The sequence below is a fragment of the Scomber japonicus genome, chromosome 3 (assembly GCF_027409825.1).
Source record: "Scomber japonicus isolate fScoJap1 chromosome 3, fScoJap1.pri, whole genome shotgun sequence".
NCBI lineage: Eukaryota > Metazoa > Chordata > Actinopteri > Scombriformes > Scombridae > Scomber > Scomber japonicus.
The window spans coordinates 1,416,603-1,443,405 of record NC_070580.1 but is presented as its reverse complement, the minus strand read 5'-3'; the positions used below and the strand labels follow the sequence as shown (position 1 = coordinate 1,443,405).

Here is a 26,803-nt window from a genome sequence, read left to right as displayed (position 1 = left end):
CTTGGTTTCACAAAAGCATAGGTACATAAGTTACCATGGAGTTTTATTCTGTACGTCTAGCCTGCTAAGAGCCAGATTTGATTGATCCTGCTGCCAATATAAATGTGTTATACAGTTATTTAATGGTCTTCTGTATGTATTTGCCTCATTTTTTTTAACCTGTATTGAAATACCACAGATTCAGTTGTAAGTAGGTAGTAGTAATAACTTTAGGTTATTTACATAACCCCGGTTCTCTGAGTAATATGAGTGAGATGTCTCACTATGGGATGCACGCCTCGCTGCAGCCCTCAGAAGCATTTATCTCATTACGCCAATCCTGATTGGCTGGTGAACGTGTCCGTCCGCCACAGGTAGTCCCACCTACCTTAAATAGCTCATGCGGACGGCACCACCCTCATTCAAGATAAGCACCTCTTCTCACTCGCCCAAGCAAGAAGGGTAGTCTGGTGAGACATCTCACTCATATTACTCAGAGAACCGGGGTTATGTAAATAACCTAAAGTTCTCTTTCATAATATTTCGTTCGATGTCTCACTATGGGATATGGTTGCTCCCGTATTGCCAGACAAGCTTATCGAGCGTCCACCAACCCACAGGGAAAAATGTACTCTGTTCCAATCAGGACAGCAAAACCGCGCGTGCCACGCACGGAGCGGAGACGTCCAGCATATAAAAACGGACAAAAGTGAGAGGCGAGGACCAACTCGCTGCAGCACAGATGTCCTGAACAGAAACTCCCCTGAATAAGGCCCAGGATGCGGCCAAGCCCCGAGTCGAGTGTGCTCGCAGACCCGCAGGTGTCTGCAAACCCTGACTCGTATAAGCCAAAGCAATCGCCTCCACGACCCAGTGGGACAGGTGCTGCTTTGTGACAGGTTTCCCCTTATGAGGATTAGCCCAGGAGACAAACAGCTGATCGCTCCTCCTGAAACCCTTAGTCCTGTCCATGTAAGCGCGCACCGCACGGACTGGACATAACGCATGTGACCGCTGCTCTCCAGGTGAGGCAGCAAAGGCCACAAGGTCAATAGGAGAACATGAGCCCACTACCTTAGGCACAAAGGCCGGGTTGGGCTTCAAAATCATCCTCACATCCCCCGGGAAAAGCTGAGTGCATGATGGATGCACCGAAAGCGCATGGATGTCACTAACCCGTTTAGCCGAAGCCAGAGCCAGTAACAACACTGTCTTGAGAGACAGGTGTTTCAAGCCTGCTCCCCCCAGCGGCTCAAAAGGAGGACCCTTGAGCCCCTCCAGAACCACCGCCAGATCCCATGGTGGCACCAGCGGTCTGGACACGGGGAGAAGCCTGCGCGCTCCCTTCATAAAACGGCAAACCAGCGGGTGCTGGCTCGCTGTTTGTTCCCTAAACCCCACGTGACAGGCAGCTATAGCTGCCAAGTACACTTTAACTGTGGAGAAGGCTTTTCGTTTGTCAATCAGGTCCTGTAAGAATGACAATATCACACCCACTGGACACTGAAAAGGAACATGGCCATTTCTGTGACACCAGTCCTCAAACACTCTCCACTTACAGTCATACAGAGACCTAGTGGAAGAGGCTCGAGCACTTTGTATAGTGGAAATCACACGCTGTGGGAGTCCCACAGCTGACAAATTGAACCACTCAGGGGCCAAACCCACAGCGCCAGGCGTTCTGGGTGCGGGTGGAAAACCGCCCCCCCCCCTGCGATAACAGGTCCCTGCGCAGCGGGAGCTGCCAAGGTTGCGCGCACAGCAACCGATATATCTCCGCCAGCCAATGCATCGCAGGCCAATGCGGAGCTATCAGAATCAGCGCGTGGCCGTGGTCCCTCACTCTGGATAGAGTGGCGGGTATCAGGGCCAAGGGAGGGAACGCGTAAAGAAGCTCGTGCGGCCAGACGTGCGCTAGTGCGTCTATGCCGAGGGGAGCATCCAGGCTGCGCAGAGAGTAAAACAGCGCGCACTGCGCGTTTCCTCTTGACGCAAACAGATCCACCGCGGCCCGACCATAACGGGCCCATATCTGTTCCACAATCTCCGGGTGCAGAGTCCACTCCCCGTATACCGGCGCGCCCCTGGACAACAGGTCCGCGCCCGTGTTCAGAGCTCCCGGGACGTGCGTCGCCCTCAGGGAGAGGAGACGACCGCAGCTCCACAGGATCAGTCTGCGTGCCAGCATGTGCAACTGACGAGAGCGCAACCCCCCTTGGCGGTTGATGTACGCTACCGTCGTGGTATTGTCCGTCCTCACCAGGACATGATGGCCCATGAGAGACGGAAGGAAGTGTTTCAGGGAGAGGAACACCGCTGAAAGTTCCAGAAAATTTATGTGAGACCGCTGGAGGTCCACACTCCAGCGGCCCCTCACTGACCGGCCCTCGTGAATTCTGCCCCACCCTGTCAGGCTGGCGTCCGTAGTGATCACCTTCCTGGACAGGACAGAGCCCATGGGCACCCCGCGGGTCAGAAAAGACGGGGCTCGCCAGTGGCGCAGTGCCCTGACGCACCCCGGCGTAACCAACACTCTCCGTGCGCCATGACGCACGGGATCCAGCCCGCATGAGGCCACCCAGAGCTGGAATTCCCTCATGTGGAGGCGACCGAGACGAACCACGAGAATGGCTGACGCCATCAGTCCGAGTAATCGAAGACACAATCTGAATTGAACAGATTTGCCTGGATGGAAAAGCGCGAGACATGCTCTGAAAGCTCTCACTCGCTCCGCCGAGAGGCGCGCCGTGAAAATCACCGAGTCCAGGGATAATCCCAGAAAGATTATGTCCTGTGTCGGGCACAGCATGCTCTTTTCCGCGTTTATCACAAAACCCAGGTCTAATAGGTGCCGTGTGAGAATACGCGTATGCGCCATGGCCTCCTGCCTCGATTGTGCCAAAAGCAGCCAATCGTCCAGATATGTGGCCAAGCGAATGCCCTGCTGTCTCAGCGGGGCTATCGCCGCTTCCGTGCACCGGACGAACACCCTCAGGCTTAAAGACAGACCGAATGGGAGCACGCGGTACTCGTAGCACGTCCCCTGGAAAGCGAACCTCAGATACTTTCTGTGGGGAGGATATATTGGAATGTGGAAATACGCGTCTTTCAGATCGACAGAAGTGAACCAATCGTTCTGTCGCACCAGGCGCAGCAGGGATGCGTGTGTGAGCATCCTGAACTTGTATTTCCTGAGAAATGTGTTCAGAGCACGTAGATCCAGGATAGGGCGAATACCACTCCCCCCCCGTTTTGGGACCAGAAAGTACCTGGAGTAAAAACCGCTCTGACACTGTGCGGGAGGAACGACACAGATTGCTCCTTTGTTTAACAGTGAGAGGATTTCCTCTTGTAAAACACGAGCTGACTCTCCCTGAGCCTGGGAGTGTATTATGCCGGCGAATCGAGGGGGAACGGCGGCAAACTGCAGCCTGTAACCTCTCGAAATCGTCTTCAACACCCAGGGTGAAGCTGCGAGCGCAGCCCACCTCTCCCACCTGCGGCAGAGAGGTGAGACGCGCTGCAGCTCCTCCACCATGAGAGGTCCCAACCGCGGTGCGGTGGTGCCCTCTCGTGGTGGAAAACTGACATGGCCTCTGGGCAGTGTTGTGCACTTTGGCCCGGGAGGACATTTTATAGTTTTGGCTTTTATGCGCTGCGCCCTCGGCACTCGGCCTGGATGCGACAGCGGGGCACATTTTATTTTCTTTATGAAAACTTGTGTGTGTGTGCGTGCTTGTGGACATGGGAGAGGGGCAACCGCTGAACCCTCTGCCGTCAGATGTCCGTCTCTCCCGGTCTGCTCTGGCACGGTCCGTGGCAGCCGGGAGATGGGGGCGTGGGGGGCCCCGGAGTGCACGCTCGGAAGCCAAACAGGTGGAGCTGGAGAACGGGGAACTTCCAGCTGCATCACCGGTGAAGAGAGGGGCGGTCAGGCCGCTCTCTTCTTCTTCCTGGCCTGGTGGCTGGTAGCTTGCGCGGGCTGTGCCGGCGGAGCTGTAGCTGGGGCCGAGGGCTTCTTGAACCAGCCGGGCCGCCCGGGCACGGGCGGCGGGGCGGGCTGAGGTTTCGGATGTTTTGGTATTTTGAACTGCGAAACCTGGGAGGCAGCCTGCGCGAAGGATTTACGCTGCGCAGGTGGAGAGGGAGCTGGGGGCTTGCGAGGGAGGCAGAGCTTGAGAGCTTCGTCTTCCTTCTTTTTGGCTTCACACCGTTTTTGCATCGATGCTAGGGCGGAACCAAAAATACCCTCCGGGACAATGGGCATGTCCAGGACGTCGTCCTTCTCTCTGTCTGACAGGCTGGCGAGGTTGAGCCACCGCGCTCGCTCCTGCAGAACCATGGTCCCCATCGCTCTTCCCGTGGCCTGGACCGCGCAGCGTTGGACACGGAGACACAGGTCGGTGATGACCGGTATCTCCTCCCACGCAGCTGGGTCCTGAGTTAGCGCAACATCCTCGCACAACTCAGCCTGGTAAGCCGTGAGCAGCGAGAGGACATTGAGCGCTCTGGCCGAGAGCGCCGCCGCCTTGTACGCTTTCTCAGTCAGGGCTGACTGAAAACGGTCGGACTTGGACGGCAGGCTGGGGCTCCGGGAGGACACCGCTGACAGCTGGGGGTGAAGGTGAGCTGCAACAAGTGGCTCCATCGGAGGCATGCGGAGCAGACCCAGGCTCTCCATCGCCTCACAGTCGAGGGACGAGGCCCCGGGAACCGGGCTCCGGCTGCTGTAGGGGCGGTCTCTCCATGAGCGCGCCACCTCCTCCAGCAGCTCCGGGAAGACGGGGAGAAGTTGCTTCGTCGCGCTCTTGGCCAAGGGCAATTTCTTCCCCTCGTAGCGAGATCTGGTGGTCTCAGCTACGACAGCGGGCCAGGGGATGCCCAGCCGGGCAGCAGCGCGTTTGCACACGTCTAGCATGTCCGAGCTGGGGGAGGGAGAAGCTGGTGTGCTACTCTCATCTCCATCCCGAGAGTCGACGGAAGCCGCGGGCTTTGCAGCCCGAGCTGGCGTGATGAAGATGTCATCCTCTTCTTCATCCTCTGATATGAGGAGATCCAAGGCGCCATCATCATCTTCCCCATAGTCCAAATCCAGGACGTCTTCCTCCAGCGGGGGAACCGCGGCTAGCTCGAGCTGGGAGCCCCAGCTGTTGCTAGCCTCCGGTGTCGCCACCGCAGCGACCCCCACCTCCTCTCCGCCCTCGACGGCGGCGCCGTCGGAAGAGAGATAGGGGTCATGTCCAGACAGGCTAGCCTGGCGGGCTAGTCGTCTGCGGAGACTCTTGATGGTGAACACCGCACAGTGTTGACACGAGCCGGGGACCTCGATAGCCGCCCGGGCGTGTTCCAGCCCAAGACAGCACGAGCAGACCTGGTGTGGATCCATGCTCGATATCTTATTCCCGCAGCGACAGAGTCTGGCTCCGGAGTCTCCGTGCCCTCTGGTGTGAGGGGTTTTAGCCTCCATTCCGTGCGAGCTGGTGTGCAGGCAGGGAGCCGAGGCAGTTAGCTGGTGTGCTAACCGTAAAGAAACCGAGAATTAGCTGGTGTGCTAATGCCCGGTGCTCGAGTAGCCGTGGTGGGGCGTCGAGAGCAGTGCTGACCAAGCCGTGGAGGGCAGGAAAGCACTGAGTTCGATCTGGTGTGACCGACGAAGCAGAAAAATGTCCTAAGCTAGTAGCGCCCAGCGACAGAAGCTAAATAAGATCCGTCTATGGACAGTTAAGCTAGCTAGCCCTGGACGCGAGATATGCTCCGAGTGAGAAGAGGTGTTTGAATGAGGGTGGTGCCGTCCGCATGAGCTATTTAAGGTAGGTGGGACTACCTGTGGCGGACGGACACGTTCACCAGCCAATCAGGATTGGCGTAATGAGATAAATGCTTCTGAGGGCTGCAGCGAGGCGTGCATCCCATAGTGAGACATCGAACGAAATATTATGAAAGAGAACTGTCATTATTTGAATTGTAACAATTTTATAATCATTCATGTGATAGTCAACGTCACTGGTAGGCCTCATGTTATATTGTCTTTATGAAGACTACACTTCATATTGCTGTCAGAGGTTTGATGAATACATACCGGTATATTATTGCAGTTGTTGAGATGATTAGAAATGGCTGATGAAGTTACAAAGGTCATTCCGATATATATTGACGAGGGTAATATATAAAGTCCCATTCACATATGTTTCTTCTTTCACTGCCTTGTTTGGACAATGTGTTAGATAAAGAAGCACTCATACTAAGAAAACCTTTTTGATGTGAGAGATTGTTTGGGGACAGGTTGGACCCGTTGGTCTTTTCTGTCAACTATCTGCATGAGAGGTATCAATATTCTAGTGAAGTCACCTGTTACTTGTTCAGACTGCTGGGTCGCCATCCTACAGCCGATCTGTGTTGCACTACATTTCTTTGCAAGTGGCATGTGCTTATATAAAATCTCAATGAATCTGAATTTGCCGCTCTATCAGAAATATGTATTTGGCACTGAAATAATTGGCACATATCTTCATCACCTTTCCTGGCCACAGAAGAATTTGCTACATTACGAAGCGAATTCTACAAGATTGTCAGTAACATGAATTAGAGTTTGCAAAAAAGTGTCTAATTAGAACAATCACAGTATGATATTTTGTGTTACAGCTTTCCCTAATGTCACTGAGGCACTGGACTGCACTCACATCTGCATTAAATACCCCTCAGGGGCACATGAAGGACATTTAATGAACAGAAAATCCTTCCACACTATGGATGTTCAGGTAAGAATTACTCATGGTCACTGTCATCTACATAAATGAATTATGTGCATTAATAGGCAACATCTATTGTTTCATATGATCTGTGATGCTGAATGCATACTGTAAGTCATTTAGAGGCAAAGTGGCCTGGCTCGGTCCATGTCTCCTGAGTTTTCAGACCAGTACAATTTACCAGTGACTACCACAAGGCCAGACATATTTTATTGATAAGCACTTTGAACACATGAGTGTGTTGAATGTTTTACTCTGCTATTTATGTAGCTATAACAACTACTTTTTTTATTCTCAGGTGAATTCTCTGGTGTGTTGCTGGTAGACGAGGTTTCCACCTGTTAGACATTCCTGCTCACTTCCCTTACAGACCCTCAAACAGCAGACCAGCAAGCATATAATCATGTGAGAACAAGGGATTCAGCCTTCTATAGTTACATCTTAAGTGTTTTACCACCAGGACTCCTGGAGTGGCTTTAGAGATTGACTGGGACAATGCTGCAATATTTCCAGACAATTTTAATGGCTGACTTGTCAGAAACCAACACATTATTAATTATTGCAGTTGATTGATTTCTTTTTGATATAGCCTATCCTTTACTAATAAATAATAATGTATGTCACTCTGTCACATGTATGTATATTTTATTAAGGATTGCTAGTGTAACCCTTCTTACCTCTCCTAACACTTTGTGATAGACTTAAATATACTAAATAACAAATGAGGGTTGACTCTGTTCCAGATTCGATGAGGAGACTGCTAATATGTCCTGGCTAATGTTGAATTAGACTTATATCCACCCCAAATACCACACACACAACGATTTAGTTTAGAGAAAATATATATATTGAACCCAGAAAAAGATCCTTCAATATAGTATTTCAAAAAAACATAAATAAACAAAAAAATATATATTAAAAGTAACAAAAAATGAGTACTGGATCAAAAATATATCAGTACCTATACCCAGTTGGATTCACAGTACACAGTACTATTAAACTCTTTCCTTCATCACAATTTACTAATTGGATTTCTTTCTTTCAACCAAAATAAACATTCAAGTAAATGAAATATAACCTCTCTGAGATCTCAGGTATGTATATAAAAAAATAGAAATTGTCCCAAAAGTTCAACTGAGTTAGAAAAAATAACAAAAATATGAGTGCACTCAGATAGTCCTACCACCCTCTTTCACAGCGAATGTCCAAGGTGAGTATTGCAGGGGGGATGGGGGGATTTATGTGTGAGGTGTGAGCGTGGATGATCCTTGAAGGTGAGGGATAACCAGGATGGAGATGCAGGTAGATGACAGCAGAAGGTGACAGGGGAAACCGAGGACTCAACGAGGGACTCCAAAAAAAACAGCCGGGAAATCAATTATCTATAACTCTAAAAGTTCAACGTTGTGTCTTTTGAAGCCACAGGTCTTCATCAGTATCGTCTACTTCTGCACTAGCTTTCTCTTCCTTATTTTCTTCTTATTTATCAAATTATTTCTACGTTTTTCTTAGATCTACACACACACCGCTGCAGCAGCCGAGGGGGTAAAACAAAGAATATACAGGTTGAGATGGTTACTCGCATCAGTTTTTTTGTCATACTGAAAACAGCACATAACTACTGCCACCTGAATTAAAGGGACAGCAACAATCTTGGGGTGAAACTAACCAGGATTACACTAGCACACAGTTGGTGGTTGTTAGGTGCCATAATTGTATTATCTTCACAAATGATGATGATTTCTCATTTCACTGGACTAATAACTATACAGTGTACTGTACGTTCATGAAACAGGTTTTGGATTTCTAGGACCAGTTTCCTCTGCGTCTGTCTTTTCCCTCTTTTTTTTTCCTGCCAGCTCTATTTGTCTTTTAAGGTGTTTGTTTTGTGACAGTCACATATCAATTAGTACAGCAGGATTTGTGCATAGTAAGTATTTATTTTCGTCAAAACTCATTCTGTTGACAGGCTGGCTACAACATCTGGATCCTGTAACAAATGTGATTTTTTATATGAGCACCATATTACTGACTTCTTATCCATTATGGACTAAATAAGTATTTCCACAAGATTGACATGATCCCTCAAGCCCTCTGGAGTCCAGTGACACAGTGTGCTGCAGAAGTGCCTCCCCCCTTCCATATTCAATAGAACTTGTATTGACCTAGCGTTGACAGCACGTGCCAAGCCTATGCTTTTAATGAATAATACTAATAATAATAATAATAATGCATTTTATTTAAAGGCGCCTTTCAAAGCACTCAAGGTCACCTTACAAGGCACACATAACACAAAAACAGTACATCAAACAATATAAATCAGGTGACATTTAGTGCAGAGATAAAGAATAAAGAAAGAAAATAAATAAAATAGATAGATAAATAAAAATAAAAATAAATATGAACGTGACTTCAAAGTGCATTAATATAATAATAAACAAGAATGAAGATTAATACTCACCAGATTATAGTCTGGTGACTCCAGAAGAGTGAGTGTGTTGCCAGATAGATAGATAGATAGATAGATGATATGAATTTGAAGATCATTACAAGCAGCTATTACATTATGTTTCCTCATTAGGTTGATCATCTAGGCAACTTTATGTTTCTTTCCAAATGTATTTGTCATTGTAAATAAGGAGCATTGCAGTCAGTCAGAGATACTCCCTGTGGAGCCTTAGACAAGGTCCTAATAAGCTGAGAAGTCGTATAGACAGCGACACAGACAGAAGAAGTAAGGTGGTTTAAATATTATTCACTCATTGGATGATAGGAAAGCCTGGGAGGAGATTGCAGTGGAATAATTGGATCATAGCTGAAAGGTGGAAGCTCAGTGTGCTGATTAAATGGACTGACAGTTGTCTTCCTGCTTGAAGTTGTGTTTAGAAATTCATTCAGTATTTAAATTCAGTATCTACAAAATATGTGTTGTAAATTAGGGATGTCAGATAAGGCAACTGTAATATTATCCCACATGTATATAGTATATGTTTAGTATGTCATTTTAATATTAATGAACTAACTAACTCATTTAAATGCTGCTTTGGCAAAAATGTTTTAAATTGTAATTGATTTACCAGTAGTAGTACCAAAGGTTGGGTTTTACAGCTCTTACTATTAAAACGTACCTTTCATCTTGTATTAAATGTTCACTTTAATTACACTGAATATACATTTACAAAAAGGAGACTGACATGAAATGTATTCATCTTTTGATCCCCAGATGATGAACCCTTTGCATTTGGGATACTGCATTTAGCCTTCCTCTAGCACCACCTGTAGGACAAGATATGAACTTTGCACACAAGACAGCTGTTCACAGTAATCTGAGTATATGTTCTCCAGAGAAAGTATCATGTCATCATTTTATCTTCTTTACCAGTAAGGCTCTGTAGTGTAATGAAGACTGAAGCCTCTAGGGGATATTAACAGGCATTACACTTTTTAGTCATGTTTAATTAGAGGCCAAAAATTCCATTGCTCATATTTAATCCATGCCATTTAATTAATGACAGAGATAATCCATATGCAACCTGCATACAAACAGTTCTGAGTCTGTATCAGAGAACAGAAATATTATCAAATCATGCGATTATTATGATTTAATTCCAGTCATTATTTTTGTATCATTAATTAACTGCATATGTGTATGTTAATCCGTAGGTGGCAACACCTCTGAAACATGATTTCAATGCCACATTTTGGCACCATGCAAACAGTAAACAATCACTTTTGGCAGGGATTTCGTTGCTTTAGTGTTAATTATGTGTGACAACATTTGAACACATAATATAATTCAAATTATTATGCATTGTTTGCACATCTGCAACAAACAACACTGAGGGCAGATAGGGAGGTGAGAACTCACCATGGCTTCTCTTCCCATATCTAGAAATATACACAGCCAACATTCATTCCACACACAATATCATCTCCTCTTTGTGTAGCATGATACCATGAGATTAAAGCAACCAAGGGAAAAAAAAAAAAAAACAGTGCCAATATATGGATGTCTTCAATTGGATGCAGTGCATGAAGTGTAAGAGAAATGAAGATTTATAGAGTAAAGAAATTATTCTAAGCTTGGTGCAGCCGCCCTTATTTAACTGAATGGTAAGCTCGCCTTGCTTGGAGGAGCACTAATTACTGAAGCTTATACGAGGCTTACACTAATCTTGATTGAATTTCTGAGTGTGATGTGAGATCTTACCATCAAACTTTTTCCCACTGACAAAAGAGCAACTTTTAAAGCTGATGTTTTCAAACAGGTTTAACCTACTGAGTATGCAAACACATCTAACTGCAAAATGTACATATACTTACCTGCTATATTTTCAAAAAACTCAGACTCGCTGAAAGGAGTATAAAATCACAGCAGATAGCATCCTGAGAATGTGTGTTGTCCTGAATACTGACAGTGTCACTAACATATTGCTGTTGGTACTGTGTATGGAGTGTTTATATAGACATGGTCATGGTTTGAAGAGAAAATATACAGTACCATATAAGTTCATTCCTGACACAAAGTTACAAACCTAGGTTCTGAATATTAATCATTTATTTAATATATGGATAGCACAATTTTATATAGGTATATTTAAACTTACTGTAGGTCTTGATTGGTCTTCTTTAATTTGCCTGAGGAACACCTGCAGCTGTTTGAAACATAGAAAATATAATATTATGGGAATGCCAAAAAATATATCATCAAAAGACCAAAACCAAAAATGTGTTAGTCCACCTCTCAATACTCTCAAGCCCATGGGTTGCCCATGAAGCTGTACATGTAAAGCAGCTATACAATGTATCAATTGTCAATCAATCTTTATTTATATAGCACCAAATCAGAACAAATGTCTTGTCAACGTACAAAAGTGTTCTTTACACATAGAGCAGGTCTAAGCCGTACTCTTCTGGTTTAATTTAAAGAGACAAACATTCCCATATGAGCAAGCACTTGGCAACAGTTGGAAGAAAAAACTCCCTTTTAAACGGGAGGAAACCTCAGGCAGAACCAAGCTCTAAGTGGGAGACCATCTGCCTCCACCGGTTGGGGTTGAGATTTTCAGAGAAGAAGCTGTAAAGTCATTGTACACTACCTGCTCAGCACCAAACAGCAAACACACACAGTTATCTGTAGACTAGCTGCTGAACATAGTGGAACATTTAGATGTTTCCCTCAGGAGCTGGTAGAGAGCATTAATGAAAGAACATGTCACCTCACAGCTCATTGATGTTGTTTTGGAACAACAATGGAGCTCTATGGCAAAGAGGAATAAAATATATCAAGCTTTGGAAACACACAATACTTATCATGTGACCCACCCATAAGTTTCACCTGCTTTACATTACTTGTGTCAGACTATGTGGGGTAGTATCATTTGGATGACCTAAAGTACTTTCAAACCACCTTTGTCACAGTGTGCTGCGGCAAAGGTGGTTCTCATGTAAAAGGGGTCATGGTAGGAACCTGTCAGTTAATATAAATACTTTGACTGCTGAATGAGACTTTAAAAAACATGCAGTGGTCAGAGTAGCAGTGACCTTTGCTGATTTACCCACCTCAGTCAAATGCAGGTGGCATTTGCTTCCTGTCGGGTGGTAATGTCAAAACCTGTCAACATGAAAATTACATTCAAACAGCAGTCAGTTAGCTGTGTATGCTCAGATCTGGCACAGTAGACCTTGATGTAGAGTGACAGCCTAAAGGTACAGTCAGCCTTTCCAACTGAGTCTCTGCTAACCAAATGGTCTAAATTTCAAAATAAGCACATACATTTGAAATGCAACTCAGGTGAACTCAAACACCCATTTTCAATCTCCAGCTCTACCTGTGTCTGTGTGTTTGCTCTGTAATGGATCCTCCATCTATCCAGAGTGTCTCCCTGCTCTCCTCCCTAATGCATGCTGGGAATGTGGGAAATGAGAGGACTTTGTCTCCAAACTCTGAGACCTTCTAAGTGTTTGTTGCAATCAATCAAGAAGGAGAGAGTGTTATACATCAGCTACTTATAAAATACAAACACATTTCATCCTTAACAGAAACACAGGAGCTGGATACCTCACACACTGCTCTGCTCTGAGATGTTACACTCTGTCCAGCTGGACTAATTTAATTAATCTTCATTTAATATCTTGACAGGAAATATAATGTAACAGACACCAGGGCAGCCCATGTACAGCTTTGGTAGGTTCAACAATGTGAAGATGTTTTATGTTTTGCTTCAGAGGTCAGAGGGACGGGGAACAATATTGGGCCAGAGAGTTTTGTTTTGCATAACTTTAATCAGATGCAGTGTAAAACAAAATATATCTTTATTTTGTAATTCATCAGCTCACCAGTCAGGCAGCCTTAGCACCATACACAGGCTTTCAGGAATGATAGCTAGCTAGCTTCCTGTGTGAAAGATGAAACATTTGCATTTAGCAGTGCTCAGAAACAATAAGAAAAAACAAATAGACAGAATAAAGTGCACAGTGAAACTTCAATGACACTGGTCACTGATAATGTGTGTTAACAAAATATCATATCATATAATACATATATTTAAAGTTTTTTTCATTTTTAAATTAATGTCTCATGAAACCTTGTGTATCTGCACATTTAGCAGGAGACAGTACTGCATTTTAATAGGCATCTAATACTACCCAGTGTCTTTGTTTCTCTTAGCCAGAGGGACCAATCACACTGAAAATATCAAGTATGTTTGAAAAAGCTGTGGCCAGGGTCAGGAGAATGGGACAGCAATTAAACAGTAGGAAGCAGGGCATCCCAGCTGTATAATGCACATTGTGAAAACTCGTCTGGACAGCCGTCCAGCCGTCTAGTCGGTGTTTGGCCTTAATAAGCTCTCAAATTGACTCAACTGCGGCTGTGCCCATTTACATCTTCAGTCTTGTTAAATACCACGCTAAACTGAGAAGATGTTTCAATGCTACATTTTGCAGCCCTGGTGCTAATTTGCAGTAGGTTTAGCAGCTCTGCTCCTGAGTCACTGGGCTTGATAGAGTGACTAGAAGTGTGTGTGTGTGTGTGTGTGTGTGTGTGTGTGTGTGTGTGTGTGTGTGTGTGTGTGTGTGTGTGTGTGTTTACTCAGAGGGCAAACCACAGAGAAATACAATGGAAATACTAAGAACTGTATTTCTCTATCTGGTCATCTGCATACAAAATTGCCAATTAATTTAGATTTCTTTCTGTAAATGCTTTCCCCCCTTTCTTCTTTTTTTTTACACCACCACCACTGAACATAAACTTATTAAACTGCAGTGCATCAAATGAATAAGTGAAAGACTTTGATTTTATATGCCTTGGGGGCTTCATAAATGCATGTCATTGATGCAATGAAATTAACATTCTTTATGTGTGTGTGTGTGTGTGTGTGTGTGTGTGTGTGTGTGTGTGTGTGTGAGAGGGAGAGAGAGAGAGAGAGAGAGAGAGAGAGAGAGATGGGTTCTCAGGAGTTTTGACTGGGTAAAATGAAATGAGTACACCCACAGGGCAACACGAATGAGCAAATACAATAATTCAATTTACTCAATTACATTCGCATCCAAGCTTTCCCCTCCTTTAATTAAACTGTTGTACATGTCGGTGCAGAGCAGACGCAAATATAATCAAATAAAATCCATCACAACACCCAATATTACACCTGATAAACCACATGAGGGATTTGATATTGAGCACTGTGATTGTATTTGATTTTTTTGCTGTTGTTGTTGTTGTGGTTGTCTAAAGCAAATCAGTAAATTGCTGGTGTGAAATGACGTTCAAAGCAATATGCAGTTAACAAACTGAAACTAATTAACACATTTCAAAGGAGTTCAGAGTATGAGAACGAACACGACATGCATACTTTGCTTTGATATTGATATCAGTCATACATATTTCAGTTGCAGACATCAAAAGCATTGATTACCCAGAATTCCTAAATGTTGTTGGAGTGGGGCAGTCACTGCAGGTTGCTGCGTGCCATCAATAGGTACAACACAAAACAACCCGAGGCTGCTGATTGCTTATTCATGGATCTGTCATTAAACATGTTATGAACCTGAATGAATGTGCTCCCCCTGGTTTACACACACACACACACACACACACACACACACACACACAAACACACACACACACACACACACAAACACACACAAACACACACACACACACACAATTTTGCACTCTTCAGGCTAGATATTGAACACCTTCCTACCAGCAGAGGAAGGTCATGGCAGTTATTGATGAGGACAGTGAAGGACATACATGGAACAAGTAAGGACAAGTAGTCAGAGGCCTACATTGGAACATAAAGATGAGTGTGAATGAAAGCAAAAAAGCCACACACACTCGAACCTGACATGCAAACTTTGTTTTCTTTTTTACAATCTCTGTTCACTGCACACAGGTAGGCCTAGTGAGGAAGCATCAGTGTGTGCTTATTAACACCTTTGGATTACCAAAAGAAAAAGCAGAAGAGGTAAGTGTTATTCAGCTTTTGCTCTGGAGCTTGTTTTCTGTTCCTTTGTTGAAGAAATAATGTTTTAGCTGTGTGCGTTCAGGAGTGGGCAACATTGCAGCAGCTAGCCGTGACATTTGCTGGAGAGCTGATATCTGCAGGGCGTTTCTAGCCGAATATCACTGATTTGTTGTATTGTGCATGCCGATTGTTTATTGACATTAGTGGGAGTGAGGAAAGGCACTAAGGAGGATGCAAAAGCATCCCATCTGTTGGATTGCCGTGGAGTTTCCGTCCAGGAACACTACAATAAAAATCAGTTTACAGACTGACATACACAACCGTGTAACGCTGATACCTATTCACTCATTGGTAATAAAGAACAATAAATACATGTAAATAGCTTTGTAATAGTTTAAACCTTTAAAAGATGGTGGGAAACATATTGCCTCACTTTTACCAAATTTGAAAACCAAGTCAATTTACCAATCTTTTAAAATGAATCTAATATATTGTTAGATTATTAAACAAATAAGTGAATTTAATCTTACTCTTAAGCTTATAGTTATTTTTATGCATTAATAATAGTAGAATTACTACATTTCTTGAACTTAGTTTGGATATATCAAGTAATGTGAATTTCCTCTTCATCTCAACATGTATTGAATCTGAAAAGCTGACGTATGTCTATTTTTCATGTATACTCAGCATCTATACATTTTCCACAGCTTATCCGGGACTGGATAATGTGGCATCAGACTGAGTAAAGAAACCCAGACATCCTTGTCCATAGCAACACTCTCCAGCTCCTCCTGGGGAGTCCCAAGGCATTCTCAAGCCAAGACAGATATGTAATCTGTCCAGTGTGCTCTGGGTCAGCCTCTGGGTCTCCTGCCAGTTGAACATGCCTGGAACACCTCCAGAGGGATGCAGAAACTCATCATGCATTTTCAATATACACAAAACATGTATTATCTCTAAACTGTAGCAGAACCAATTACATACTCCAAAACTTATTAACCCTATCCTGCAATACGTCATAGCAAGTTCGCACAATGTTCAAGTTTCATCAAGTCACCTCTCTTTTGGTGGTAGATCTGACCACTTCACACAGAACGCCTATGCAATCTAATGCAATCCAATTCACTTTTACATTTTCAGCTATGTTGACATTGTCAGAAAGGAGATAATTCTACTTTATGTTTTTATTATGGACAAAATATTAGGAATCCCATTCAATATAATGCACCCCAGTGCACCACCACAAACACAATACCTGTAATTAAGGTTTTAGAATGGCCTTCCCAAAGTCCTGACTTAAACCCAGCTAGCAGGGAACGTTCCCACACCATTGGCTAACATTCCCTACAGGTTCTGTTTAGGTTTTTTTTTAGAAAACGTTTTTATCTAATGTTCAAAGAACATCATAATGATGTTTATTATTTCAAATAATGTTCCTGTATTGTTAAATGTTAACAAAGATAGAATGTTTTAGATGTAACATTTTAAGGATGTTAGGAGGATGTTTGTGAGGTAAACAATTATTGAATGTTCCCCTATAAAACATTATCACAATGTTCCAAAATAACAAAGGAAAGACATTGTCAAAAAAAACATTTGAAAAACATTGTCAGTATGTTATTAGGGCCTCTGATTGCAATATGTTATTCATAAAACATTCTTACAATGTTCTACAAAAATTAGGAAGGAACATTCTTCACAAGTGTTTTCACAACGTTATTGATTGTCATTTAGAAACATAGGAAGAACATTTTATCTATGGCATTCTGAGGATATTTTAGGAACAAAGTGTAGGTAACAGATTATACAATGTTCCCACAATGTTAAATGGCATCACATAAAGAACATTTACTAGTAATATTTAGAAAATGTTTTGAGGATGTTGTTGATACTTCAGGTTATGGGGAAAAAATTCATGGACCTGAAATTACACCCCGTTGTAGTTCGTAAATTGTTGTTTTTTTTTTTGTGTGTGTGTGTGGGGGGGGGGGGGGGGTTAAAAAAAAAGGGGCGGGACATGTGGCGCAGGTCAAGGTAGTGTGTTTTGCTGCGCAGATGTACTGTTGTGGTGAAGGGAGAGAAGAGCAGAGTGTAAGGGAGAGTTTTATGAGTTTTATCTGGAAGGTGGACTACCCGTTGGTCCTGATAATAACTCGTTTCATAACCAGAAAGAAGGTAATTAAGTGTATACTTTTTATTCTGTTCTGTAACTAACAGTTATAGTGGTAAAAACATTATGTGATGTTAGTTAGCGGCCTGCTAGTTAGCTTAGCATATCGTGTACATGTGCTTCATAACGTAGCGTTATTGTAGCCGTAATGTAATGTTCAAACAGTCTTCACGTTAATTTGTCATGAAATAGCGGTGGTATTGTGTCAAAATCTGGTTAGTATGCTTAAAGGATGTGTGGAGAGAGAAGAGAGGTCGGAGAGGTTTTTTTTTCTTTCCCTGGTCTCCCTGCGGATGGATCCGCGTATTCCCGGTTTCTTCCTGCCATGCCTGTGACCCTGTGATTGTTCAGCACAGCTTTTTCACAGCTTCGGGAGACTTCAACAGCTTTTTCAGCTGAAACCCCATTTCATTTTCATTCATCCCCACCCACAGTCCATAGGCTCCCAGTGCTGAACACCAGTTCAAATTCATGAAAATAAATAAATTCATGTTGTGAAACATTTTTTGGGTTTGTAGTCCAATTCTATTTTGAAGTAAATTATCAGTGATCCTAGTGACCAGTGCTCACTCAGGAAACATTAATCCTGAAATTGAAAGGTGATGTCATATTTCAATGTTTAAATATCATAACATAACATTGTTAAAAAAAAATTCAAAGCATGTTATCCAGTTCTTATAAGTAGTATAATTCTGAAACTCAGCTGTAAACATTTTCAAGAGCATTTGGGTATAATGTTGTAGCAATGTTTTCATTAGTAACATTGTAAGTATGTTATCACAAAATGTTGTTAGAAAGTTTTTAGAGAACGTTCCTACATAACGTTCTGGGAACTTAAAGAAAACTACCCGCTAAAAACATCAGTAAAACATTAGGATATCATGTTATAGCTATATTTTCATTCAATATTTAAAAAATGTTATCACAAATCATTTTTAGAATGTTTTTAGAGAACGTTCCTCCATAACGTTCTCAGAACTTAAATGAAAATACCCGCAAAAAACATTGTAAGAACATTAAAAGTAACATTCTCAGAACATTTTTAGAACAAAAAAATGCTAGCTGGGAAGACCGTGTAAAGTGAATTCAGACATTTTCTTAATAATAAAAGCATTTCAACCATTTAGATTTGAATTGTGGAGCTAGGCTTCACAAACTGTGTTTCAACATTTCTGTGTTCAGGATTTAGTGGGTGGGTCTGAAAATAAACCCTCCCCTGCTGCTGTAGAGGTATAAATACATTCAGCACACACTACTACTCCTACAGTCTACAGTTAGCCAGTTAGCTGAGTTAGCTGCTGAGCTAACAGCTGAGTTAGCTGCCGAGCTAGCAGCTGAGTTAGCAGCAGAAAGCTCTCAGATGTAGCGTCCATGTTTCTGGTAGAGGTGGTGACTTTGATTGACAGGTGACACTTGGTAGGGGGCGGCGTTTCAGCGGACTCGCTGGGCACTCCCACAGTGTTTGGTAGCAGAGAAAGAGGCTGAGTTTTACACAACTTTGAAGCCTAATTTCATATATTTGGCGATTTTTGGCGATCATTCAAATTTGGCAGGGTGGTTAACAACACACTTTTCTGTGGTATGTCAAACTCAGAACACATATTTATTCTTACTTTACACAGACTTTAAAACCCATCAAGAACATGTGGATTGTATTGAAGAAACAAGTCTGTGTCAGAAAGTAAACAAATTTATTTTAAGAGGAATGGCCAAAGAGTCAACAAGAAGCTTGTCAGAGGCTTGTGGAGGGCAACCAAAGTGCCTTATTGAGGTCAAGATGGCTTTAAACCAAATAGTAGCACTGTTGTATATATATTTTTGAACCAGCGTATTTGGTCACAATTTAAGGAAGCCCATAATAAAATATTCCAGTCATTCCATCACATTCCTTCCTTTGAATGTTCATGTCTTGAATATTCCTCTCTCTCATATTTAACAGTGATCCACTGAAACAAAATGCTGAAGCTGCAAAACCAATGTACAATGTATTTTTTGGTAGTTAATACATCATTTTTTAAGGTTTCTTTTACATGTATTTGAGAGAAGAACGTGCTGACAGATACGAAACATGGCTGGAGAGAGGAAAGAAATACAATAAAGTACTGCAGCTGGAGCTGAACTGTGTACATGGAGGTCATGCAGTATGTGTGGGTAACTTAGAGCCCCACTATGTAAACCTTTAACTGTTAAACAAGAGCAGCAGGGAGTGATCAGTTGAATCAGCAGAAGACTCATTAACACAGCCTTTAACTTCAGTCATTCAAGCTATTCAAGCTGTGCTGGTTGTGCATGAATGGTTCTCCAGCCTTGGTCAGCCTGCTAGCAAGCATGACAGCATATGTCAGTGTGTTATCTCCTGCTGTGTGATGCCTGAGTCAAAGCACATGTTCACGGCTCAATTAAAGCAGGGACTGATGAGCCCATGGACAAGCAGACTGACTAAACATTTCACAGGGCCTCATCTCACCACCACCCAGCTGGTCCCACGTGACACAACTATAATCTGGAGTCAGTCCATACCATAATCAAGATGCAGGATTTTTGTGATGCATGAAGGAAACTGAAATCAAGGGAAACTTATAAAGTGTAGTTTCAGGAGCAGGACCACACCACAATTGCCCCACCTCTGGCCATTCCTATAAGTACCACCTAGATTTCTCCTCCCCTTCCACTTTCGTGTTCTTCTCTCTTCCCTTTTCTTCCTCTCCTTCATAGGATCCTGGGGGTCCTCGCTGGCCGGGTGCTACAGCGGACTTCCTACGAGCCTCCCCAAAATGCAGTTCGCAATAGAAGAACTATTCTCATCAATCATTTTTCTTAATAAATCGTTTAGGCGCATCATGTTGTTGGTGTGGTCCTTGCTTGTGAACTTATCTTTCAGTGTTTGACAAATGGAGTATGGTTTCTGATTAATCATTAGTCTTTGGAATGTGGACAGAAAAGAACACTGTCACACTCATGTCCAAGCTTTTCAGAAAGAAACCTGTGTGAAAACATGATAGTGGAACAAAGACTGGTGGACAAAGCAGCCCAGATGTGAGATGACACTATGTCAAAACAAACAAGTAAAAAGTATAGATGCTATCAGATACATTTTTGTCTTTTTAAATGTAGAGAACTCACTAACTAACTAAAAGGTTACTTTCTATTTTATTGCTGGTAACAAACATTTCCAAAGATATGCATGTACTACTTGAATTCTCCCTCCTATACTGAACCCGTCTGTGTTTCAGACAGATGGTCCTGAAGAGAAGAGGAGCAGCATGTAGAGGTTGTTGCATGTATAAAAACAAATGCATGATTTCTATGCAAAAGGTCCGTATACCTCAATCTATCACCAGCAAAGCGCTTGACACCTGTTGTGAATATGTATGAGTTTATGGCAATTAAGGGGAGGAGTGTGGTAGGAGGAGGAGATGAAGTGAAAGATGTTACCCAAAATAGATAGTCTGAGAATAATTTCACAATCCGCCTGTTTTTTTTCTTTTGCTTTTGTTTTTTTTCTTGCTAACCGGTCTGATCATCTGACTACTTGTGTTTCTTGACCCACCAGGACTCTTTTTAGTGTATTTTAGATTTCAGCTCTGGTGAAAACAAAACAGCCTTATACCTCAATCTATCACCTGCAAAGCGCTTGACACCTGTTGTGAATATGCATGAGTTTATGGCAATTAAAAGCAGGAGAGTAGTGGGAGGAGGAGACCTACAGGCCATTCATTGCGACAGAGATGTAATCACACTCTGCTGCTTTATTGGGTTTGTAGTTAAACTTTTTTTTTTCTTTTTTTTTTTGAACCCCTCAGTCCTTCCAACTCCCACTCTGCTGCTTTATTCCGCTTCTGGTGTGCCCTAGCTCTACATCTCTGTGTACACATTAATCTCCTCCACTCCACCCCTCCTCTTAAACCAAACACCTACGATGATATATCCAAAATAACACGGTTGTCCCTGGTTGCCCACACAGAGACTATATGCCAAACAAAGTCTTGAGATGACAGTAATCTCATTTCTCAGAAAAACTGATAGGTGCTGACTGAGTATGGGTAGTAACAATGATGTCATACTACCTGCATCACTCTCTGAATGGAAAAAATAGTCTCTCTCTCAACTTTTCATGTGCACTATCATCAGGTCCCAATGTTCATTTGTCCAGAAACAGCTGCTAAAAGGCATTCCCATCAGCTTCAGATGCACTTTGTTAAAAGCTAATTAGCAAATTTTGGCAAGCTAATACTAAAAATTGTTTTTGGCTAACATGTCTGATCATCTAACTGTTTCTTTTTCCAGATCTCAACTACAGAAATGAATTGGTTGTGATACAAAAAAATACACACACTTAGTGAGAGAGTCCACAATGAAGAGATGGGTATCTTCCATGTACATTACTGGATAATGCACAAACACAACAAATCATATCAGTCATTTGTGGAAAAAAAAGAACAGTTCACTTTCTTAATTAAGAAAAATAAATGCAGAACATGTGTAGTTAGCTGTGCTTTTGCTTGGCACAAGTCAGTTAGAAGATAGTAACGATGGGAACTTTAAGAGGAGACAGTTTAACCCTTACATACTGTTCATAGTCTACTCCCTTGCAGTCAATTTTGACCCGGTCTGAGAATCTCCTCATAAAAAGTGTCTACCAAGTTTTAAACAACAGATCTATTTATATAGTTGATCTGACTGATCAATAAATGTGATTAAACCTTGATTCATGTTTCAGAGAGCAGAGAGAGTGTATTTTTGAGCTTTTACACCACTAAACATCTACTATCACACAATATCATGTCCTATTTGACCTCAGACATGAAAATATAACATAGCAATAATGATGTAAATGTATTGAATGTAAAGGTAAAATGAGCAGAACTTTCTGGAAGTGTGGGGTTTATTGTAGAACCATTAGAGCCATCAGTCTTCACTGCTACATCATAAAAAGAAATCTTATTACAACTATTAACTATTCATTTCACTAAAACACAAGGCAATAGATACAGAGATCATCTGACCCAGAACAGCCTCAATGGACAAACATAAATACAAAAGTATAACATTTTAAATATTTAAATTTTTGTACATTTTGGGCCACTTTAGAAAAGTCATCACATTTTTAGATAATATAGAATAACTGTTGTGGATGAATAAGAGGTATTTTGCTTCAGAAAGTCATATATGAACAGAGTAAGGTTTGTAGGGGTCTTTGTTGAGCCAATCCTAAGGAACAGTATTGGGATCAAACATATTTTAAAGCATCGATATTGGCTAATAAACTGAACATATACAGCTGCCTCCCTTCAGCCTGCTAGTGTTAGCATGTGACCATTACATCACCACGTTAAATGACAAAGTTGTCGGTGGCAGATCATCAGCTGTTGCTACTTAACATTCTGTAAAGAAACTTGATAGCAGGCCAAAATAATAATGCATCAGTTGTTGGGTTTGTGTGTAAAGCCAAATATCATTCATGAGGGACGATCACTACTGTCCAATCAGAGTAATCTGTAGTCCTGGGTCCAACATCGTCAACAGAGACATCTGCAGTTCAACTTTGATTCGTATTAGATCAGTCATTTGGTCAATTTAATAGTTTTGAACTGTGACTGAGAGTAATTGCATTAAGACGCTTGTAAAGAATGTGTGCCAGAGTACAGAAAAGCTACAGCTGTTATTTCAATGTGTCAGATACATAATAAATCATCATTGCATTTCTTTTGCTGCTGTGAAAGTGTTAATTCTGTACATAAATGTATGTATAGACTCGATATCAGCAGGTACTAACATTAAAGGACTTGGATCATGGCCAATTAAACTTTATCAAGATATTTTTAGTCAATTGTAAACTGACAAAAAACAAGGTGAGTGATACTACCAACTTAGTTTATATGACTCATCAATTAAAATGTAGCACTCAGAGAAACACTTGTAACATTCCATGATGTCAATCTTCAACAAAAGCGGAAAAGACACTCAGAAGCTGTTCCTCTTTCCTCTTTCATAAAATACACTGACATATGTTTTTATTTATTTGAATAGATTTCCTGTAGCTCATACAATTGGTTATTTTTGATATTCATCTAAAGGGAATAATTCAGTTCTATTGTGGCATCAATATCAACTGAAAAGAAAAAAGATAATCCTAAAAATGTTGATCAGGGACAATGTACATTAATAAAAAAAATTAACAAATGTGAACATGCCAGAATTAGCCAAAAGGCTATTTTACTTTCTGTAAATTCTGCTGCCCCTGGACTGATGTTAAGTAGTCATCCTAAAAGAATATAAAAAGATTTAGTTTTAGGCATACAAGTAATACATTAAAAAATAAGAAGACTAAATCTGAATTAAAAAGCAGAAACCAATGCAAAAATCCATCCATACACACACAAGCTAACAAAGACACAGCTCAAACAGCAAACAGTTGCTACAGACAAAAAGTAAAACAACATTAAACAGCAACACCAACATCACATACACCAAACACAATAACAAACTAGCAGGACAAGCTAGTAGGACATAGACAATAAACACATTATAAGTGTCTCATGATCCATTAATGCAGTGATCAATAGGCAATACACACACAAGAACTGATTTGCACTTACTTATACTTTACATGTTTTTATGAATTATGAATTATTTTATGCAGTTTATGGATTCTATGGATCTTGTGTAAATTACTACTATATGTCTGTTATCGGTGAGGTAATTTTCCACATGGACAATAAAGTTCTATTCTATTCTTTTCTATTCTATTCTATGCTATTCTTTTCTATTATATTATATTCTTTGCTCTTCTATGATATTCTTTTCTATTCTATTCTACTCTTTTCTTTTCTATTCTATTCTATTCTTTTCTATGATATTATTTTCTATGCTATTCTATTCTATTGTATTCTATTTTAAAGTTCTGTGATACATATAAGAAGAGATGATGGTACAAAGCAGGAAGTTGGTTAGTAGTTGAGTAGTAGTTTTTTTCCCACATGCTTTTTTACATAATGGAGATGCATCCTTGTTTACAGTGTTTATGAGCTTGCATGCATGGTGGTCACAGCAAATGTGGGCATATTTCAGTAATCTGTGGCTCAAATGCACATAAAATACATACTAATAGGTGTGATTTCTAAAGAGAGCATGTATTTAAATTCAGCAACATAACGAGGTACAGAGCCAGGGGAAAGAGGAGAGGAATGATGCAGGACCAGGGCCAAATCACAGTTCAAGAGGCTTGCATGAAAGACAGCGTCTTCTCCTGTGCAGTAGTTATCTGTGTGTGTGTGTGTGTGTGTGTGTGTATGTATGTATGTGTGTGTGTGTCTGCTCCTCATCATCAGCCGCGGTGTGATGAGAGTGTAAATCTCAGTTAACTCAGCCTCTAATCTAATGATATTCATTGATACACTGGAGTGTGGCCCCAGCTTGTCGAGCAGAAAGTAATTAGTTACACTTTTAAACCCGAGCTAATCCTCACTGACGATACGCTGCTTGTTTCCCCAAAAAATGTTAGGGCAGCTCAAGTATGTGCGTGTGTGTGTGTGTGTGTGTGTGTGGTGTGTGTATATGTGTGTGTGTGTGTGTGTGTGTGTGTGTGTATGTGTGTGTGTGTGTGTGTGTGTGTGTTTGTGCGTGTGTGTGTGTGTGTGTGTGTGTGTGTGTGCATGTGTGTGTGTGTGTGTGTGTGTGACAGAGAGGGGTAAAAGGAGGAGCTGGCAGCTGAGAGTTAAATGATGAAAGGCTTTTGTATTAAAAATTGCAGACTTCTAAAAAAATCTGTTAAAACAGTAAATGAATCTTATCTTAACTTATCTTATCTAATTCATTGCGTCTTCTTAATAATAATAATAACAATAATAATAATAATAATAATAACAATGATATATATGCAAGATGGCACCAAGATCTGCTTTAATATATATAGATTTTTTTCACTTTAAATTTGTGAATCAACTCAGATATATTATATACATCACCAATTATTACTATTGTTCATAATGTCACAATTATTATCTATTCACTGCTATTGTTTTTATTGCTTTTGTACATATTATTTATTGTTCTTTATTCTTTTTATTAATGCTCTTCTATTTTACTGACTGCTTTGCTGCTGTTATAATGCAAATGTCTCCATTATGGAACTAATAAGGTAATACCTCTATCTTAATAGTAATAATAATAATAATGGTAACAATGATTAACCTTAGCACAGATAACAAACATATTGACTCAATTTAAACACTAATGCAACAAGCATACAAAGTAAAGCACATTTCCACTCATTTCCACAATGAAATGAAACCTGACATAAGTTTATAAGTAATCATTATTACTAATAAAAACTGGAGCATGATCCTGTGCCTTATGTTCTGGTCAAGTCACCAAAATACTGCAACACTTGCCAAATGTGATCAATCCAACCTTCTGCTTTCAGCATCAGTGAACCTTCATTCAGTTTGACCTTGCTACTTCAGTGTCCACGGCACAAAACTAAATCAGCCAGAGAATTACACTCTCCTTTCTGACTAATTCACAACTTCTTCAGCTTGTGACCCTTTAAAATGGGTTCACAGGTTGCACACTTCTACATTTTGTGAACAGTTACCCAAAGTCATTTTTCTTAGTTAGACTGATGTATTTGTTCGTTTTAGAGGCATACAGTACATTCTCCAGTCATTCCTAAGTCTATATGTGCAGCTACTTTCCTGTGCTGTTACATCCACCAGCAGCTTTAACATTTGTTTTCATGTGTTTTCAACAAGGCCCAGGTTTAGTTTTATCCTAACAATAACATATGTATTTCTCTCTATCTCTATCTCTATTTATGTATCTTATTAACTTCCTGACTGAACTTCAGCTCATAAATATAAAGAACTATTTCACAATGATGCTATCGTTGTTTGATCATAGTAATGATTGTGAATGAGTTACAATCTCATAATTATGAGATTATGAATGATGAAATAAAAAAAAACGGTAACACTTTATTTGACACCTATCTCTATAACGCATCATAAATATACTTATAATGTGTTATAATGATGTTATAGCGCTGCATAACTATAGTTATAAACAATCATAAATGATAATAATGCTTTACAACAATAATCATAACACACTATAAAACATTGTATTATGACTTATAAGGTCAGGTATTATAATGTGTTATAACTAACCCTAACTATCATTATAAACTCTCATAAATTATCATAAGGCTTTTTAACAATAAGCATAACACATTATAGAGCATTTTATAATGGCTTAAGGTCTAGAATTATAATACTTAATGATTGCTGGTCCCTTGCTAACCAGTTTTTGTTGCAAGGATCAAAGGGTATTATTATAATTATATAGTTGTCATATATTAAAACTCTTATACCAGTGATTATAATGCATTATACTGTGATTATAACTTATTGTAAATGGTCATTGGGTGCTTCAAG

At 41.3% G+C, this 26,803-nt stretch overlaps 1 pseudogene; it reads right to left on the bottom strand.

The window, feature by feature from the left end:
- Window positions 1-1,463: 1,463 nt before the first annotated feature.
- On the bottom strand, window positions 1,464-3,889 carry LOC128356293 (uncharacterized; annotated as a pseudogene).
- Window positions 3,890-26,803: the final 22,914 nt, after the last annotated feature.